Source organism: Ursus americanus, chromosome 8 (assembly GCF_024610735.1).
Source record: "Ursus americanus isolate L20-20 chromosome 8, mUrsAme1.1.p, whole genome shotgun sequence".
Classification (NCBI taxonomy): domain Eukaryota; kingdom Metazoa; phylum Chordata; class Mammalia; order Carnivora; family Ursidae; genus Ursus; species Ursus americanus.
The window spans coordinates 75364476-75387157 of record NC_142134.1 but is presented as its reverse complement, the minus strand read 5'-3'; positions in this window follow the sequence as shown (position 1 = coordinate 75387157).

Genomic DNA, 22682 nt, shown 5'->3' with positions numbered 1-22682 from the left:
CTATGCAAGTACTCAGCCAAGGCTTAGGACCCAGCCAAGGCCTGGACCTGTAAAGCATCCACTACAAGTAGAGTAACCAGTCATCCTGTTTTCCAGGTCAGTCTGGTGTATACCTAATGCTCCTGCATAAATAACAATAGTTTCCCTTCCCTTGAAAAATATCCTAGTTTGATTAAGTAGGTAGTCAGTTTTGCTATAAGGGCGTTTTAGCTAAAACAAAATTATTCCTATTCTTGCCCTATTGTAAGGTCTTTAGAGTGGCTGCCACAGAATGACCTTGAACTTTGCAGGAGCCTGCCTTAATGCAAAGGTTGCCTTGCAGTCTTAGAAGATATAGGAGCCTGAGTCCTGTTTCTTCCCAGGAATAGTCATAGGCAGCAGGCTTTTAAATTATTTTAAATTATTAGCAGCAGGCTTTAGTAAGCAGCACTAGGTTGGCTGCCCATGATTCCATCCCTACATCTGGGGTAAGGTGGGGATGTATAAGGATAATTTTGGATTAGGATCAGATATCCTCAAAGAATTACGGGGTGACTTCAAGGTGATGCTCTGGTATTATAGGTGTGCAGATAGGACATATATCCTTAGGCCTAGGAGATTTATGACATGAGCACTAGAAGCAAAGATGAAGGTTATTAACGGGAAACTGCTGGTGATAATAAACTGTCCTGACCTGGGTTAGTTGTTTATCAAATGCGAAAAAAAGTCTTCTAGTGGAATTATCTAACCCAGCTTGCTGGACAAGGTCTATCTGAACATCAGATGCATTTACAAGACTCAGAACTCATTAACTGAAAGATACAGGGAAAACAAAAATGCCCTGGGCAGTAAGCAAAGGGGAAATAGAAAGGAGAAGAGGTTCCGATATGACAAACAGTACTAGACCTACATGTGTTAGAGAAAGAAAGAACCAAGATAAATGCCCATGGTAAAGGAGTAGAACAGCAGGGGGAGACACAAGTTGAGAGGTACAGTCACTGATGAAGGGAAAAGCAAAGATGCAGCAAGAAGCGCTCCTTGAGGGCTGGAGCTGCCAGAAACAGGGCAGACAGTGTCTCGAAGAGCATTTGGAAGAGCTGCTGTTTGCTACCCCGCTCAAGGCACATGCTTCAGGAGCATAACTACAGGAATCTACCCAACGCGAGTCTCTGGCTGCCATCCACGTGTGATGGGACTATGCTATTCCGCACTCAGCAGTTGTCCCAATGGCCTAAGCCTGCCCATCATGGACTGTAGAGGTTATTAACTCACCAATAGCCCGAGTTAATGCATAATGAAGAAAGGAGACTTTAGAAACACAACACCTGGAAGGAAATGTAAATTGATAAGTTTTAAATAATCTTAATGGGAGAAAGAAGCATCTGATTGGGGCTCTGACCCTGTGACCTGGGCCCCCAACTTGGCAATTTTCTAAACTTAGCAAAAAGGTTTTTAGTGGTATTAAGACAGAACACCTTTTTGTTGTTGTTGTTGAAGGGCCAGGTGATAAACATTGCAGGCTTACCACAATATAAGGTCTCTCTCTATAGTCTTGAACTCCATTTTTGTGGCTCAGAGAGCAGTCATCTACAATATGTAAATAAATGGATGTGACTGTGTCCTAATAAAACTTTATTTACAAAAACAGGTGGTTGTCTTGCAGGGCCATATTCTCTCAACTCTTAGAAGAAAAGAAACAGTATGCATAGATTGCTTCCTGCTTTTAGGTATGGTAAATGCATTCTGTCCAAATCAACCTCTTATTGGGATAGTTCTGAGACTGAATTAAAGGGTGTAGTTTATAAATTTTGGAAACCTGACATAGACTGGCTAACACCCTGATAAGGGTAAAACAAAACAAACACAACCAAAATTCCCTCTACTGTCCCCACAAATACTCCTAATTATTTGAAAAGGTATTTAACAATGCCAAATACTGTGTTCTGCAAATATAATTTAGCTCTAGGGTGTGCAGATCACCTTATCTTTAAATTTTGTTATCAGGGCTTCAGTACCATAATAATTTTGTATGTGGTAAAGCCTCATTTGACTTTAAAAGTAAGACTTGGCATTGAATGCAAACAAGTTCTGCTGCCGTGAAGAAACTACTGCCCTTCCAGGAAGAGGCAGTCCAACCGTCAGGAGCCTAACCCTCTGACTGAATCTAATCAAAGCAAGAAACTGGAGAAGACTTCGATTGCTCTGTAACTTTAGCTAAAAAGGGTGACATTTAATTTGGAGCTTTAATTTCTTTAGTATTTTGAAATCTTTGGGCTTTAACTTACAAGAGGATTTAATATGGTTTGGATTTTAATGTGGTTCTTGGGGATTTCATAATAAGCATATTAAAATTTGGAGCATCTCTATGTCGGCATCATTGAGATATAATATTGTCATTTAATTTGATTTCATTGAAGAAAACCTCTAATATCAAACAGGTGGCTGGACACATTCTGAAATGGACAGCAGGATAGCAATACAATGTTCAATTTCGGGTAGAAAATAGTCTTGACAATGATCTGATTCCCTTCTGGGTGTTAGCCCCACTCACCCACCAGGGTTCCAGGTTAATAATGCACAGTGACCGCCTTCCCTTCTCTGCCTTCCTTCTCCAATTCTCTACTGGAGTTTCTTTCACCCACCAAATACAATTTTTATCTCAGGGTTACCTTCGTGGAGGATACAGACTAAGACAATAAATTTTGGTTGAATAAACAGATGAGTGCACAAGTAAACACTCTTTATACTTTATTAGGGGAAGGAGGGAAACTGGGTAAATGTCAGGAAAAAATAGTCCAAGACGGGTAACAGGGCTGTTTCCATAAGGTCTTCCTCTCGGTTCCTTTTCACCTTGACTGCTTATGCCCTTGACCAGCCCTGCAGGAGTATCTTGGATGATTTTGGCTTTATTTCCAGAGTTTCCCTCTAACTTGTTTCACTGTTCCCTTAATCTCTATTTAGGTTATTCCTAAAAGAATCATTGAGAAGAAAGGATCAGGTCATCAACTTGAATAGTAACAATGCCACCCCTTCGTTAACCTGTACCTATTAAGTACCATGTAAGCACCGCCCCCCATTCAAACACTTGGGCTACATCTGACAAGCTAGAAATCAGAACATCTGACCTAAGAATACGTACCATGAAGGAAAGGGGTCTTGGTCTCGCAAGCTACTGAATCACACATTCCCTCCAGAACTTCTATTTATCCACCCTGAAGCAAATCTCTCATGAAAGCAAAAATAAATAAATAAATCATGGCTCTAAGCTAACTTTACCTTGATGTTAATTCACAAAGCATCCACATGACCTGATCAACCAGGCGCGCCATACTAAAGAATCTATCCTTGAAAAATGCTTTCCTTCACGCCACCCTTGGGGTACTGCGCTCAAGGCCTCCTTATGGGTCTCATTTTCCTACGGCTTCCTTTCTTCTTTCTCTGAATCACACAGGCTTTGATTAAAATCAGTCTTCTGGGAATATTTCTCAGGGAGATTTCTCTTTTTCTCCATTTCCCCCCCCCAGGTTTGTATAGGTTACTTAATGGTGCAATTCATTATTGTTTTATGACCAGATAAAAAGTTTTTTTATTTGTTCTTTCCTCAGATTTTTCTTGGTTGAGGGAGATGACACGAATCACTTTTTCCTCCCCAAAGGAGAATAAAGTGGACTTTGATAAAGGTCAGGAAAAGAGAGTTGGAGGGAGGGAAATTCATTTATTAGCTCCCTTGGCACTTTTCTTTGCCTTTTGAAAAATAAAAATCTGTCGAAATGAAGAATTTTAAAATAACATGTGTTCACACTAAAAACATAAGTTGAATTAGCAAAATGTTGCTTTTTTTTTCTTTTTCTCAAGTATTTTCTGTACTCGGCAGAGGTGATGGCTTGAAAGTATGCATAGCGGTCAGATATTATAAGAGCCAATTTCCAAGCCTTTCTATAGAAGCTAAATTTGACTCAAAAGAAGATGTTTTGATTATGTACCCTTACATACTTTTTCTTATATTTTTCTTACCCCTGCTCATTATAGATGGAAACGTACGCAACCCTACATGGGGGGGGGGGGATTGGTATCTCTCTTCACCCTAAGAAGAAAGGAATCATTGTATATTCAGAGGTAAGTCATTTTCATAGTAGGAGGATAATCTGAATCCACAGCAATAATGGGGGTGGAATTAAAAGCATTATAAGGGCACTGCTGATACCTTTGCACAATTACCGACATATCGAATTAAACATGCATTGTGATGAAGAAGATTAATCTACTGGTTATGCCAGTCAGTCAGGATTTGCTATGAAACAGACAACCACAAAATGTCAGTGGCATTGCCTTCATCAGTTTGGGCTTTTATCACAAAATACCACAGACTGGGTGGCCTAACCAATAAACATTAATTTCCCACAATTCCGAATGGGAAGTCCAAAATAAAGGTGCTAGAAAATCTGGTGTCTGGTAAGAGTCTGTTTACTTCTTTGCAAAAGGCTATCTTCCTAGATCCTACCATGGTCTTTCCTTGGTGCATATATATTGAAAGAGATCTTGTGTGTCTGTCTCTTTTTATAAGGGTGCTAATCCCATGATGACGTCCCTGTCCTCATGACTCTACTAACCTTAATCACATCCCAAAGGCCCCACCTCCAAACATCATCATGTTGGAGATTAGGGTTTTGAAGTATGAATTTGGCTGGGGGGACACAAACATTCAGCCCTTATCAGGCATATAACACAGTATTCACTTGTCTCTTGCAAGTTTGTCAGTCCACTAGGATTTGGTTGATTCAGGCTCAACTAGCTGGGCTTGCCTCCAAGATGCAGTTTGGGCTTGGTTCTTCGCCATATGTACGTCATCCTCCTCAGATCAGGGTGTAGCTAAGACATGTTCTTCTCATTACGAAAGTCAGGAGCTCAAGGAAACAAGCCCATCTACCTTTTGGATCCTCTCTGCTAATAACCTCTAGCCAAAGCAAATCAAGTGAGCCAGAGCCAAAATCAGGAGGCCAGGAAGTATGCTCCATCCAACATGGAGATCAGGAGTAGGAGAGAAAATGAATGTATTTGGAAGTATCATCTGATCTATGAAACTTAGCTACTCCAAGAAGAATTCACTGACTGTTCTAATGCTTCTCTTCTATAAAGTCAAAAGCTTCCTGTGCCATTTTTTCTTGTTTTGTCTGTAAGATTTTTCCATGTGCATATGATTGCACATATCGTACTCTGTTGTAATAATGTTCTTGTTTATATAACAGTCTCTCATTGTAGAGGCCATCAAGAATGTTTTATGATTCCCTGTGTACGCAGAGATCAGTACATTCAACAAACGCGTGTTAGATGGATAGACCATGAGGTGTGAGCAAACTAGTAGTGTTTCATGTTGTTGCTTTATATTTTAAGAAGTGCAATAAATAATGTTTCCATGTTTTTTATAAATCGCACTACCTCATAGGTTTAATAAGAGGATTAAACTCAATAGAGTGTTCTGAACACTAGGCATCCAGAACACATTAGCTCTTCCCATTGCTACCATTAGTATTAGTAATACATTAAAGTTTAAGAGGCTAAATCTGAAATTGTATTACTGTTTTTATTTATATAAATTACATATCACTATTATGATTTATTATGCTTATTAGAGAATAGATTATCTCCACTAATGGGTTGTTGAAATCAGACAGAAACAAACAAACAAACAAACAAACCGAAATTAAGTATTGGTTTCTAAATGTTTGCACTATTCCCTACACAAACCTGATTTTCTATGCAAAACTCTAGTTTTATGGGAGCATAACTTTTTTCTATAAAAAATGCTTTGATTTTGAGTCATACTTTTTTGACACGATCATAAATATGATATGGTACATGCCATGGTATGGTACATAAAGATTATATACAATGCAGGGGGGTATGGGGTTCTGTATTCCTCCTTCTGGGGGATGATCAAAGAAATTGAAGATTATTTACAATGTCCCTCTGTGATGTGGTAAAGGGAGGATGACACTGAGTAATGAGAAAGAGAAGCTGGCAGGCTCTGCTGCTGACATGTGTTCTGCGATGACACTAGCAGGGATAAACCTGAAACTACGTTAATTATGCATTAGTGAGAATTAGGAAATTGTTCTTGACTAGGTTGAATAGATTTAATAGAGGCATTTATTTGTTTGTTTGTTTTATCTTAAGCTTGCTTTCCCTTTGAGGGTATGCCCCAGTCAAGAAAGTTCAAGGAAAATAGAGCTCAAGCAGAAAGTAGTAGCCTTACTGGGATGAGGAATAAGAGGTTAGATTTTGGGACTATCAGAGCGGGGGGAAATTCAGGGAAGGCATACCAGAAAGTAAGGTGCTTCAGAAGGGGCCCCCCAAAGTTTGCATATAAATTCATATCCACATTTATCACACTCCAGAAATGCATGTGTGCAGTTAATGAACGCAGGGACCCAGCTAAAAGGCATAACAAGGAGACTAAAGAGTTGAGCAGGTCAGGACGTTATCCCGTGCTTGGGAGAGGGTCTTGATAAAACCCTCAGCCTTCCCATCGGAAACCCATATGGGCCATGATTCAGGAATAAGGGCATCACAGAGCTAAGTGTTAAACCCTAGGATTAAGGGGAAATTTAAATAGAGTTCAAAAAGCCCAAACCTAAGTTGCACAGGATCGGAGATGATCCATCAATAATTGAACGGCCTGCTAGACCCAAATCAATCTCTCTGCAAGTGCTGATAAATAACCTCCAAATCTCTGAATGTATACTTCACAATGCCAGTACAGAATAAAGCGCTACCTGGCGTGCAGAAAAGCAGACAAAATACAATGCATAGTCAAGAGAAAATTAGTCAATAAAAATAGACCTAAACATATCCCAAATGTTGAAATTAAAAGACAAGGACTTTACAATAACTGTGTTACATATGTTAAAGTATTTGCAAGAAAAGATGGTCAAGAGTTTTCAGGAAAAGATGGAAGAATTCAGAGTGGTGTGGACATGCTTAACAATAACCAATTGAAACTCGTGGAACTAAAATGTGCAGTAACTAAAATAAAAAAGAGGATGGCATCAACAAAATTGGACAGTGTGTAAGAAAAAATTATAGATAGGAAGTCAGCATAATCAAAATAATTCAAAGCGAAGGGAAACGATAGGGAAAATGAGCAAACCCTTGACAAGTTACAGGGTCTTAGCTAACAGTGTCACACGTATGGAACTGTGGTTCTATCAGAAGACAAGAGACAGAATGGGCAAGATAATCTATTTTAGGAAATATTAGATGAAATATTTCCAACGTCATTAAAGCCACTAACCTCTAGTGAGCGAATGCCAAGTGGGATCGATACAGAGAGAGTATACGCCAGAGCATTTCATAGTCAAACTGCTGAAAACCAAAATAAAGAGAATATCTTAAAAGCAGCTAAAGAAAGAAAAGATGTATTTCATACAGTGAATAAGAAAACGAATAATGGCTGACTTTTCCTCAAATGGAGTCTAGAAAACAATGGAATAGAATCCTTACAGTGATAAACAAAAATCCTCCTGTGTTAGTTTCCTGTGGCTACTATAACAGGTTTTCCCAAATTAATGGCTTAAAACAGCTTCGCGGGCTAAAGTCAAAGTGTTGGCAGAGCTGGTTCCTTCTTGAGGCTCCGAGAAGAAAATCTACTTCCTTGCCTTTTTCAGCATTTTTGTGGCTGCCTGTGCTCCACGGTGTATAGCCCCTTCTTCCAGGTTCAAAGCCATCACCACGATTTACCTGTCGCTGCATCTCCTTCTCTCTCTAACTGCTTCTGTCTTCTTCTCAAGAGGATCACCGTGATCGCTTTTGAGCCAATCAGTTATCACACAGAATAATCTCCTCTGTCAAGATCGTTCACCTAATCACGTATTCAAAGTCTCATTTGCCGTACAAGGTCAATTTACCCTCCAGGGCCCAGCTGCTTTATGCAAGGGCCGATTTACAAAGTACATAGATATATGGCAGGGTTCACTCCTTATGCACCCTTTAGGTCCTTAAGGGTGGCAGTGATTTTAGCTGTCTTAGTCAGAATATGATGTTTTATATTTACTTCCTCGGCTGGGAGGAGGAAGGCGGAGGTTCAGAGGATTCTACGTGGTCGTCCCTACCGGTTCTTACCCTCTCAGCCGAGGGACTGATGTGGGGCTTGCACCAACCATCAAGTATGGTAATTGCAATTACCTACTTAGGGACGGGGGACGTGATCACTGAGCAGGATCATAGACCCAGTAACGTGGACTTTGGCTAGGACTCCACTTACAACCCAGTCCCTACATGTACCCTTCTAACAGAAGAATTTAACAGATGATGCTTCAGGTTTCCAGTTACCAATATCAGCTCAGATCTCTGAAACATTTTCCCAGTCCCCTTTCCCCCAGAGGACAGTTTCCTGAATAAATGGTTGGAGGTCCCTTTGGGGAAAGAATAGGAAAATCATCACATCTCTTTGCCATGGTGTGACAGGATCCTTCCTCCAGGGGGCCAGACTCCCCTTTAGGCATTATGTTCCAGATCTTAAAACTAGTGCATGTATAGAAACTTGGTAAAGAATCATGATTTGGTTTTTATTGGGCAACTGTTCTCATCCTATTGGACATGACTTTTTAATTTTTTCTAATGGTAAAAGCTGAGTATTATCCTTGTGGGCTATTCTACTGTTTTGCCACTGGGGTGCATTTTGTTAAACACTCCCATAAGTCTGTGTATGTCAGACCTCTTGGATGCCATTCCAACCCTGCCATCTTGATAATCTTATCTACCTGGTTTCCGGGAGTTAAGTGCCACCATTTGACCTCTATTGTTTTGGGATCTTAATGACCCTGTTGCTATCAGTGAGCTTAGTTTACCATGGCCTTTCCTACTCTCAAGTAGTGGCTTACCCAGTGGCCTGGAAGGGTGTAAGGGCAGATCTTAAGGGGCTTGTACAGATTGTGTTAGAGAGAGAAGCTTCTTCATTGTCTTTTTGCACCAAGGGTTTGTTAGATCTTTTGTGTGTGTGTGTGTGTGTGTGTGTGTGTATTTGTTTTTAAACTTCAGTTAGTTAAGCTTAATGAATAAGCCAGTCAGAGAAAGACAAATACCATATGATTTCACTCATATGTGTTAGATCTTAATAGGGACATATGGGCTACTTCAGCAGGTTAAGAGGATTTTGACTTTTCAAAGCACAAGAGGACATCCACCCATTGTCCCCAGCCTAGTGTCAGAATGCCATTACTTTCCAATCAGAGTCCTGACTTTGGCATGCCAGCCCTACGTTGGTTCCATGTTTAACTTTCTCCAGAGATCAGTTACTCTGAATATTAAATCTTGGGGACCTGGTCCCTATTCAACAATTGTTTGTACCATACTATCTACCAATGGTGGGTCTTTATGACCAGCTAGGTGACAGATAATTCTGCTTCAAACTCTGTCTTCACCCTTGACTTATCAAACTTTTCCTGGTTACCAGGGATCATAGATGGTGTTTTCTGATTGCAGATGCTGAGGCAGAGATTTTAGCATACGATTATATATTACTGATTAACACCTGTGCAAGGAAGGAAGAAAAAGCAAGGACTGGACAGAGGTAGTAGCGAAACTGTGATGCAGATCTAAAAAGTCTCAGCCGGTCCTATGGGAAGTCTGAAGCATAGAGTTGGCTGCATTCAGCCCAAATGGGCAGGTCTTTAAACTCTATCAGTCACGGGAGGTAGTCTGCCCCTGGGAAGGGTGTGTGCCTGTGCCCGGTGGCTCTCTACAGCTGAATGAAGTAGACATTGCACTGGCTGATGCCCTCACCTAAAGAGGGATCAAATGGCATCTCTTTCAGGTCTGCCACAACATACAACCCAGATGGGGGAAAAAAAGGGGGGGGGGGCAAAGACTTGAATAGACTGTCAATGAGAAGATATAGTATTGTCCAATAAGTCTATGGAAATGTAACCTGCTTAGTCATCAGAAAAATGCAAATTAGAAACATTGCAAGAAAATATCTCATATTCATAGAATGGCAAAAAGTCACAACTACAAGAAAAGTCTGACAACACCAAATGCCAAGAAGGAATGAAGCAACTTGACTTGCACAATTGATGTTAGGAGGTAAAAAATGCAATCACATTTCAAAACTGCTTGGCAATTTCTTATAATGTTAAATACGCACTTACCTATGTCCAAAGACCTCCATTCTTAGGTAATTTTTCATTAGAAAGAAAAGCCTATAATCACAAAAATACTCGTATAGGAATGGTCATAGCAATAATCATCAAAATCGTCATGAACTGGATGGGAACTCAAGTGTCTATCAACAAATGCATGACTTTAAAAATGATAGTCGCACAATGCAAGTTCATTCAGAAAAAGAAAAAAACAATTTAAAACAATATTGCCAACTATCAACATGCACAGCTACATGGATGAACTTAAGAAATAATTTGGTGAGCAAAAAGGAACCTGAGACAGAAGTGTATGCAAGCTCGATGCTATTGAATAAGTACAAAAATGGGTGGGGTTAGAAACCACAATAATTGCTGCCCTGAGGAAGTCTGATTGACCAGCAAGGGGCGCAGAGGTACTTCTTGGGCTGATAGAGATGCAGATTTTGGTTACACAAGGATGTACACTTGGCCCATCAATGTGTACACTTACCAGCAGTATGTAATACTGTGTTAAGTTACTCCTTAATTTAAAAAAAGAAAAAAAAAAGTTATCACTCTTGCCTTAAAAGTACAAAGTGTAAGTATAATCTGTATAAAATTATGCATCTAGATAGGAAGAAGTTGCGGTAAGATAATTGGATCGTACATATAAGGCAAACACAAAGAATACAAGGACTATGAAATATTAACTATGATAAATTCAGTTCAAAAAGAGTTGAAGATGCTATAAAATATAAAAAGAGGCATAGCCCCGAATGGTGAATTTCACAAACATTTAGCATCATTATCATCATTCATTACAATATATCTTGCAGAAAACGGAAGGACATACAGAAAAAAGTAACAAAATTAAAACAGTACTAGTGGAATTATTTTATTCTACTCAGGCATTGACCGAACAGTGCACTGAATTGAGAAGACCTAAATTACGTCATCGCAAACTTCGATCTAACTGAGCTAGTTTCTCTTTCAAGGACCCCTAGAAAGTTTACAAAAAGTGCTGATGTTGAAAACACCCTTATCACCATCATTAACACAACAGCACAATAGACTAAAGCCACTTAGAAAGAGAAAGCCTATGGCATAGCAGTTGGCTCTGAAACCAGACTGAGCACAAACCCTAGCTCACTGACTGTGTGGCCGTGGGCCAGTTACTTAAGCTCTCTGAGTTTCAGGTTCTTTAGCTGTAACTGAGGAAGAATCATACTAATATTTACTTCATAGACATTGGGAATATTGTGCAATTTAATTAATATGAAATGCTGACAGTAGAGCTTCACATAAAGTAAGCCCCCTGTAAATATTATCGTGATTATTACTGCACAGTCCCTTATTTATATGATGATTGATACACTTTTAAGTAGATAATCCAAATAGGGAGGAATTCCAGCAATAATTGCAACTTTGATGTATTTGGTTTCTGGTTTTGTTTTGTTCTTTCTTTCTTTCTTTTCTTTCTTTCTTTTTTTTTTTTTTCTCATAGCCTTTACCCATCACGAGATTCTTTAATGTTGTGTGCCTTCTCAGATTGCATGGACAGCTGGGATACATTCTGTCTTGAATGCATTTTCCCCAACTCACAGTCCGTCGTTTTCCCATCTCTTGCTTTTTTATCAGAAATATAAGGTCAATGGGGCACGTGCTTCTTGACTGCCGAGTCAGGGAATTAGGAAGGGCAGGATTTTGAAAACTGCAGCAGAGCTGCTGGCGACTCTGTCTAGGAACCAAGTAGAAGGGACCACTTAATGCAAACTGGCTTTACTCACTGTTGTGCTCTCAGAGGCAAAGGACAAATTGCTGGCATCTAAATTCTCTCCCATGGCCTCCATAGACTGATGCCTGGAATGCCTAACAGGAATGTCTAACACCACTTTGAATAGTTCATAGAAAATCCAGTCCCAGTGTCTTAGATCTAAGTCAATGTCACGGAGCTCAAAAGCTTCGTGACGTTGAACAAGGGACATTAGCTGCGAGTCTCAGTTTCTTCATTTGTGACGATGAACTTAAAGAATTCATTTCTAAGAGGGAATAAGATGAATGTTGTAGGCTCGTTACTTGTTGGCTCCTTTTTCCTTTCCCATTCACCCTGGAAAAAGCTGCCATCTTGCAGTCGATATTCAGGTATAAATAACGAATTCCAGATTATTCCTGAAAAACCAAATGCTTATACTTAGAATAGACAGCATGGTACAAAGTTCCTGAAGGGAAATACATATATGGCTGGGGAAATTAAGGCAGAAAAGCCACACGTAGCCTGCCATAATCTAGAGAATTATTTAAGAACTCAGACCCAGGGTTCAGAAGGTTGGTGTCCTGGCCCCTGCCCTCTGGCTGTATAAGGCTTGGGGGCGGGGGGTAACTCACTTAAACCTCTGATAAGGTTTTCTTTTCTGTAAAGATGATACTTTTGCTTACTTACCAAGTTTTGTGGAAATAGTTAATTTAGTAAATATACAATAGTTAGCAGAGTATCTGGTACCTAATGTGTATTCAGTCCCTCTTAGCTAATACTAACCACACATTTCTTTCCAGCTCTGTGTCCACAACCAGACTGTTAAGGAGCCGACTGGTGTAGTCACAAAAAGAATCGTCATTGATATATTTCTCTGGCACTATCTAGAGAAAGAATTTCCAATTAGCAATCTGAATCTCTCACCTGGACTTAACTCTAACAAAACTATGCTACCAGGAAAAACACTTTCTTAACAAATGAGATAAAATTTAAACCTGGGTTCTAGACCTTCTCTCCTTCTACCACCACATAGTAAAGGCTTATTGAATGAATGGAAGCATTTGTGCCCTGGCTGTTTATAATTCCTTTGTGTTCTAATAATAGGGTAAATTTGCAAGGCACTTGCCTGTAGGTCACATCACAAAACCTTTAAATAGGCCAGTGATGGGTATTAAGAAGGGCACATATTGCATGGTGCATGGTGCACTGGGTGTTATACGCAAATAATGAATCATGGAACATTACATCAAAAACTAAGGATATACTGTATGGTGACTAACATAGCAATAAAAAATTTTTATAAAAAAAAACAAAACAAAATAAAAATCCTTTAAATTGCCCTTTCAGGCAAGCCCGAGCATGCATGGCTATTGCTGTGTGATTTATGGATTTAGTATGTGAGGCAACAAAGAGACAACACTTACTGAGTCTTTATTATATGTAAAGCATTGGTCTAAAAAAGGGCATTGCTCTAAGTATTTTTCCACCATTAACTCGTTTAATCGTCCTGCAATCCTGTGAGACAAGTACTATTGTCACCATCTTTTTTACCGATGAAGAAACAAAAGCATAGAGAAGTCAAGAAATGCATGCAGGCCATGCCTTTCCAGCGTTCAAGTGCTCACTGCTGAACCAGAGGCGGCAGGATCCCTATGTTGAAAGGAAATAGGAGCATCAAGTTTTAATTGTTTTCAAGTTACCTGTTTGGCATCAGGGAGAATATTAGTAATTATAAACTATACGGAGCAAGTATAAAATATATAAAACATAAAATATACTGGCTGGCGAATAATGACTATTCTAACTCACTGGTCTGTATAAAATCATAACCAGTTCAAAAATAGAGTAAAAAGATCACATTTCAGCAACAGCAACTGGAACAATTAAATGCCTTCAGGACTTTGGGGATTCAGAAAACATATGAATACAATTTAGGACTCTATTGAGGAGCATAAAAGAGGACAAGAATGAATACAAGGACATATTTTGGTACTGGATGGGAAGAGTTGAAATCGTTAAAATGATATTTCTTTCTACACTAATCAGTGGACATAATGCTATACCATAAAAAAAAGAAAATAATTCTCTTTCCTCTTCTGAAAACAGGTGCTTTGATTCTAAATCTCATATGGGAAAATCTATACATGGCGTTAGCATTTTAAAGATTGGAGGGGGAAAACAGTGAGAGAAGACAAGCCCATTAATTATCAAAAGTGTGATAGAACTCCAGGAATTAGAAGAATTTTGTATTTTAGGCATAAAGAGATAGATCATTAGGATAGAATATCAATTTCTAAAATATTTCTGTGTAAGTATAGTAGTGGAGAAAAGCACGAATAACATGAAAACAAAGAGCTGCTGTCTGGGGTGGGAGGTGGGAGAAGGTGTTTCACAAAGTCCCAAACTAAATAAATGAAACATTAGAATCCCAATATCTCTTTTTCTTCCTTGATTTCTTACATGAACAATATTCAGACTTAAAAATTAAAGAACAAAATAATAAAAGGGCTAAAATGAAACAAGAAATAGTTATTGAAAATATTGATGGGAAAGATCTTTCTGACCATAAGGACCAAAAAATGCATCAAAGGACGTATTGCTAAAAGTCACTGCAAAAAATATAAAATACCCTGCCTGTCCAAAGAACAAAATATCAAGTCAAACACAAACATCAAATGGGATAAGTTATCTACTCTATATATGACCGTGTTGGTTAGTTTCTGCTCCCATACAAAATAGCATAGTTTGGGGGCTTAAACGACAGATATTTATTCTGTACAGTTCTGGAGTCTGCGAAGGCCAAGATCAAAATTCTGGACAATTCAGTTCCTGGTGAGACTCTTTCTGCTTCACAGAGGCCACCTTCTTGCTCTGACTTCACATGGTCATTCCTCAGTGCATGTATTTAAAGAGTGAGACAGAGATAACTCTCTGTTATCTCTTCCAATAAAGACTCTAATTCCATCATGAGAGGCTCACTCACATGACCTCATCACAACCTAATTACTTCCCAAAGGCCCGTCTCCAAATACTATCACATTGGCTGTTAGGGCTTCAACACATGAATTATGAGGGGACACAATGCAGTCCATAGGTTAATTTTCTTTAAAATCAATTTAAAAATTTTAGCAGTCCTAGATAAAAATGTGTTGAAGATCTCAAAAGTAAATTCAGTGGAAAATAAATGAAAATGTCATATGAATATGTTAAAGGATGTTAATCCATGTAAAGAAATGCAAATTAAAACTTCAGTGTACCATGTTTCACTTATCAGTATGATACATTTCCAAACAGTTTATGGTAGAGAAGAAAGGGGAGTGTTTGGAGAACCTTACATTGTTGGCTGTAATAAAAATTGCTACAATCACTTTGAAGGTTGTACGGCAATATTTGAAAAGGATAGATAGATGATTGATAGATAGATAGATAGATAGATAGATAGATAGATAGATAGATAGATGATAGATAGATGATAGATAGATAGATAGATAGATGATTGATAGATAGATAGAAGATAGATAGATAGATAGATAGATAGATAGATAGATAGATGATAGATAGATAGATGATAGATGATAGATAGATAGATGGATAGATAGATGATAGATAGTTGGATAGAATATATCCACATATATCTGTATCTATATCTACAGCAATAGCTGTATCTATATACCAGAAACTAATACTTTCAACTGTACGAAACTATCCTACAAATCAATTCTCATCTCTAAGGGTTAATTCTGAGAGGCAGGAAGGTAGCAGCCTTACTCTGGGTCAAACCATCGGTGATGGTTAGCCCCCACTTTCAAACCCAGATCAATTAAATTTCCATGCTGCATACCTGATCTCAAGATTATCATGAAACATCACGATAATAACTGGTTAGTTATCAGTTGTCTATCACTACTTAACCAGCCACCCCAAAACTGAGTGGTGTATTTCTCACAGTTTGGTGGGTTGGCTGATCTCAGAAGAGCAGCCTGGCCTTTTCTGGGCTCACTCCTACAGCCACGATCATGTGGAGGTTCTCGTGAAGCCACAAGGACTAAGATGGCCTCATCATCTGTATGGTCGTGATGTGGGGTTTAGGTGGGTATCTCTAGCTGCATCATCTCTCATTACTGGGTGGCCTAACTTCATATTATTGGTATTATTCTTAATATTTGACAGGTTCTAGAAAGAAAAGTCCCAATGCACAATTAGTTATTAAGTCTCTGTTAATGACATATTTGCTGAGTTCTCGCTATGTGAGATGGTCAAACCTAGAATCAATGTTGGACAGGAGTACATAAGAGACTGGATGGGCAGGGCATGCTTCCTTGGGAGCCATGCATGTAACAACCTGCCACAGTGTCATAAATGGGCTGCATGCCTCAGAGGAGCCTTGAAACAAGTAGCCTGTTATGGTTTGTTTCCCTCTAATTTTGTCCTATTTTATTCTTCCCTCCCTTCCCCTATGATCCTCCATCTTGTTTCTTAACTTCTACATATGAATGAAATGATATGATATGTGTTTTTCTCTGATGGACTTGCTTTGCTTCACGTAATACCCTCTAACTCCATTCATGTCTTTGCCAATGGCAAGATTTCATTTTTTGATGGCTGAGTAATACTCCGTGTGTGTGTGTGTGTGTGTGTGTGTGTGTGTGTGTGTGTACCACGTCTTCTTTATCCATTCATCCTAACTATAGAAAACTAACTGAGGGTTGCTGGAGAGGAGGTGGGTGGAGGAATGGGGTAACTGGGGGATGGGCATTAAGGAGGACGCTGGATGGAATGAGCGCTGTGTGTAATATGCAACTGATGACTCACTAAACTATCTCTGAAGCTAATAATGCACAAATGTTAATGAATTGAATTTAAATAAAAATTTTAAACATGAAATCCGTAGCCTGGGGTAAGGGTCAGCAATCTATGTCCTGTTTTTATAAATAAAGCTTTATTGAAATATTGAAACAGCCACGGTCATTTATTTAAGTATTGTCTATGGAGGCTTTTGTGCTAGAACAGCAGAGGTGAGCAGTTGTAACAGGACCATCTGGCCCACAAAGCCCAAGATACTTACCATCTGGCCCTTTATAGAGAAAGCTTGCAGACCTAGGAGGACCAGGAGGCGGTACTCCGTCTGCCTTTAATAGTTCCACACCCAATTTGCATACTCGTGTGATCCAGTTCCATCACTAAAATGCCTTCCCAGGCTTCTTCTTCTTCTTCTTTCTTTTTTTTTTCCCCCAAACACCATAATTCATTATTGTTGTTCTATTCATGTGAACTATTGTTTTTAAATGTTATTACATCTTTATTTCACTAGGCTTTAATCCTAAAGTGGTACTCAATTGAAGCTATAATCACTGCAGTTGGGCACCAAAGATTATACAATCACTTTACAGCAAAGGCGCTTACAGGTGTTCCCTATGGTGATTGTGACTGCATGCTGCAATTCTGAATGGAACTTTTAACTTTGGAGCAATAGACAAGCACAATGAGAGAGCACTTTGTTTAGAGATTCATTTCGATGTTTTGCATTAAGGTCCCTCTAAATAGCAATCGAGCTTCAGCAAATAAATTACTTTCTTTCAATTTTGCTCTGGGCCCTAGTAGACAAGATGCATTTAGAGGAGAGTTTATGAAATGCTCCAAGAGAGTGAAAGACTCCCTGTGCTTTCCTGGAGTGATCTGTCGACAAGACAGTGACTGGAAACTATAAAAATGCAAAAGGCATTTGTCTCCTTATGGCAACAGTTTTCTCTGGTATCATATTACATATTAAATCATCAGCTCAATAAAGCACAAATAACCCCACTTCACTCCATATTGCAATGTAGTAAGAATTAATGTTTGCGTTGTCAGCTGCATGATTTTTCTTATTCTTTTAACCTAAATGCATTCTTCTATTTTAAACCATCATTCTGCTGATGCTGTTCCCTCTGTCTAGAATGCTCTTCCTTTCTGGACACTTGATACTAAGCAATACCTGGCTAGCACCTTGCCTCTCCTCTGAATCCATTTTTGTTGCCCACACACATACCTATGCCAAAGGGAGCCTAGGATCATGCCCTGCTTCTACCATTGATTTCCATCGAGTCATAAAAGTAATTAGCCTCCTTGATCTTCGGTTTTCTATCAACAAAATAGAAAAAAATACTACCTTTCATTTAAGACTGTGAAGATAAAAAGATGAGGTTCAAAATAACAATAAAACATTGCCTTTGCACAGAGCTAGGGTAGATAAAGATAACGTGTTTCTAGCTCCCCCTGTTTTTCTTGTAACTTTATAGCATTTTCTCATGTGCCTACTCCACCGCATACGTTTTTCAATTCTATAATTATTTCATGCAGTTTTTTACATGCCCTAAGATGTCGAAATCATGAGGTAATAGATCATCATTTAATTTATTCTCCTCATAATTGTCACCTTACAGGTGAGACATATTGCAGGTACTAAATCACTGATGGAGGGAAAGGAAGTAGGAAGAAAGAGAGGGAGGGAGGGAGGGAAGGAGGGATGTGGATTGTACAGACTGAAAGAGGGAATTTGTGGATTATTAATGCACTCCACACAAAATCATGCCTCTGTTGAAACAGAACTGCAGTTGGCAAAGGAAACTCTAGACTGATCAATATTTTAAAGGGATAGATGAATAATTCTGGAGAAAGTTTTAAATGACTTCCCAACCTTCCTAAAATTCTAGGACTTAATCATCTATTTTAAAAGCTCTCCTCTCCTGCCATACTTCAGTGCTTTAAAAAATAATATTTGGTGGGAAGATGGAATAAATATTCAACTGATTGGCAGCTGAAATGGAAAAGCCATTCTTATTCAGGGTAGAGGCTGCAAAAAAAGCCCAGGAGGGTGGACCTGACCTTCGAAATGCAACCTGTCTTCTGCTCGAATTCCCACCTTACCCCCAATTTCAGCAGCCCTTCCACATTGATCCATCCACACAGGCTTCCTGAGCAGTGATAAGTCTGGACTACTCAAAGTATTGGCACTAGGTCTCGCCTCCCCAGAGAGTCCTATAGTGTCCCCAGTGAAATTTTCTCTACTCTGAATGTGAACAATGTTGTGATCATTTGTTATCCTCTCCAGCATCTCTGCCTTCGAGTGAGGCTAAGCTGGGCTCACAGAACTAGTCAGTGCTCAATTTCTCTTGCTCTGCTCAATTCTTTCTTTGGCATCACTATTGGGCCCACTATTCCCACCCCCTCCCCTGTTGTCTTTCACCACAGGGCACCAACCGCCCCCAAGCAGGGGTTGCTACCACCACCATGACGGTGTGTTCTGTCTCCTGATGGTCACCCTGGACTCCACTGAGTGTCAGTGCAGTGACCGTATGATGTGTTGTCCAAACTGGGAAACCTACAAGAGTAAAGCAATTACTTAATGACCTCACCAGGAACTTATGTGTAACAAAAGTCTGCCTGGAAAAAACCAAGTCATTCTTGCTCAGCTTTCCAGATGCCCCATCCATTTCTGGCCAGTGGGGCACCATACATTCTACCTTCCAGGCAGTTAAACAGTGGGCATCCTCCAAACTTCAGCATTTTCCAATCAGTTGCAACATGCACCAAATGAATCCTAGTTAGGAAATCAGGGTCTGCACTAGTTTCAAATGGAAGGAATATAATACAGGGAATTTGACACCTGGATGACAGAATCCCTGAGGGTACACAGGGAGTGATGAAGTGACCCAAAGGCCAGGGAAGACACTGCCACCTCTGAAGATACCAGCACGAGAAAGACGACAATGTTACCAGAGCTCTGGATTCATGGTTCTGCTTACCAAGTTGGGTGCTGAGATGGCACAAGGGCACAAAAGAAAGGGGACAAATACCCTGATGTCTCCTTTCCTACTACCCTCTAATCTACTGCCTGTACCTCCACTGGGTGTTCCTGAAGGATTCCAGTTTCCAAGGGTGTCTGTGCAAAGCCACCTGTTGAGGTTAGCTTGGTCGTAAGGAGCAGAGCAGGGTTAGAAACAAATCCCAGACGGAGCAGGTGACTAGTACATGGTGATGCAGTCAAATCTATGTATATGCATTCCTCTTTTGTAGATTATACCAATGACATATGAATAAACCCTTCACATTGCATTGACCCTTACACATCCATGTATGAATCCAATGTGAGCTAATGTGTCTGCATCAATTGGCTTGGAAATATTAAATTAGGGGGGCTAATTGTTCTTTGCATTCAATTCATTGCAATTAAAAAAATAGCATAGGACCTCGAAGGTTACAAGGAATAACAATAATGACCTGGTCAAATCACTCAACAAATGCTTCTCCTGAAAAAGCATCAATCCAGCATGACTGATTACCTCAGAAAAGCTCTCTGCAGAGAATATTGATCGAGGTGTCTGTCAGGAGACACTAACATTTGACAGCCTCTGGCTCTTTGCTGAAGACCATCTGGAGACACCAACTGACATCATCCAAGAGTTTAGAGATTCTCAGTCATCACCAAAGAAAGGAGCGTATCTGTCAGGACAAGACATAGGCATATTCAAAGTTTTGGGAAGTTTTGTTTTAAAGATGCATATAGGGGCACCTGGGTGGCTCAGTCGGTTAAGCATCTGCCTTGGGCTCAGGTCATGATCCCAGGGTCCTGGGATGGAGCCCTCCATCGGGCTCCCTGCTCAGCAGTTCAGCAGGAAGCCTGCTTCTCCCTCTCTCTCTGTCGCTCCTTCTGCCACTCCCCCTGCTTGTGCTCTCGCACTGTCTCTCTCAAATAGATAAATAAATAAATAAATAAATAAATAAATAAATAAATAAATAAATAAATCTTTTAAAACAAATAATGATGCATATAACGTATACCAGTGTATGTTCAATTCATGGATTTGGAGTCAGAAAGACCTCGATTTGTGCCCCAGCTTTTTAACTAACTAGCAGGTTAGCCAAGATCTAGACTTCCTGTCCTTTTATTCCCTGATTTTAAAAATCAGAATATTATTGTTGCCTACCATATAAGATTCTGGAAGTTATTTACTGAAATAATATTTAGAGAAGGGCCACCACATAGATCTAACACACTAGCTGCTATTATTACAATTTTTTTTAAAGATTTTATTTATTTATGTGACAGAGAGACAGCCAGCGAGAGAGGGAACACAGCAGGGGAGTGAAAGAGGAAGAAGCAGGCTCCCAGCGGAGGAGCCCGATGTGGGACTCGATCCCGGAACCCCGGGATCACGCCCTGAGCCGAAGGCAGACGCTTTAACGACTGTGCTACCCAGGCGCCCCTATTATTACAATTTTTATTCTTATTTTCAGTAATTCTTCAGTTCATGAAAATTAGCTATCCACAAATTTGATGAAAATGCTGTTTCCACTGATTCTGTGAAGATGGGAAGACAGGTAAAATAAAATATATCAGAAGTAGGCAGCCAGGCCACCGAGTAAGCTAAAAAACAAAACATAATAAAACAATACAGAAAAGAGACATATTATTTGATTACAACATTCAAAAGCACTCTGTAGCTGGGCGGGGGGGTAACTGGGTGATGGGCATTAAGGAGGGCACTTGATGTAATGAGCACTGGGTGTTGTATGCAAACGATGAATCAGTGAACTCTATCCTAAACCTAATAATACACTATATGTTAACTAACTTTAATTTAAATTAAAAAAACACTCTATAGGGGCGCCTGGGTGGCACAGCGGTTAAGCGCCTGCCTTCGGCTCAGGGCGTGATCCCGGCGTTACGGGATCGAGCCCCACATCAGGCTCCTCCGCTGTGAGCCTGCTTCTTCCTCTCCCATTCCCCCTGCTTGTGTTCCCTCTCTCGCTGGCTGTCTCTATCTCTGTCCAATAAATAAAATCTTTAAAAAAAAAAAAACACTCTATAGCTTGAATTATAGAAAGAAATGAAGTTTTTAAAGATCTCAAATACTTATTAAAGAAAAAGAAAAAAAATAAAAGACTGCTGTTATAACTCTGGTCCCTATGCTAGCTTCTATCAGATCTGGCATCATTATATTAGTCTTTTTCCTCTTTTAACGTCTTTTTTTCATTTTTGTTAAGTTGTAATGAACTTTTTTGTACATATTCATCAAATACTCTGCTTTTCTAGGCTAACCTCTGTAACTCTATATGACAACCCTGAAACACCACGACATTGAACTTACACTTGAATGAGAAAGGGCTTATGTGGCCAGGGACACGGAGAAAAGAGAGCATCACTATTTGACTATTTGTAACCTTCCTTGTTTTCTCTTCCCTCAGACCCTCTGCTGGTTCCCACACTCAACTGAAAAGCATCAATCGTAGTAACTACCACCTCCCCTTTCCGGGGAGAGTCATGGACAATTATTTGAAATGACTTTAGAATGTCCAGTTGTCCTGACCATATTGTACATGTTGTGAGACTGAGCAGGACTGAATACACAGGATTCCGTGAGATGGTATGTGATGTCCCATTTGCACAAAAGACATTAGACCATTAACAAATTCCAGAATAGAACAATGAACACTGAATTGATGGTTTAAAAATTGGTAGTTAAGTCTCTGTTCTTCCACTTACTGTGTGACCTTTGACAAGCATGTCCTTATTTCCAGGACTCCATTCTCTAGTCAATCTTCCACAGAATTAGAGATTTAGATTAGAGAATCTCTGAAGTCTTTTCAGTTATAAAATTATTTTGATATATATGTAAATACACTATATATATAATTGCTTTATATAATTGGTATATAATGTCTTCAGGAAGGAAAATTAGAGTAATTTTGTCTTCTTATTTTATCCGTTTTTTTTTTTTTTAAGATTTTATTTATTTATTTGACAGAGAGAGAGAGAGCCAGTGAGAGAGGGAACATAAGCAGGGGGAGTGAGA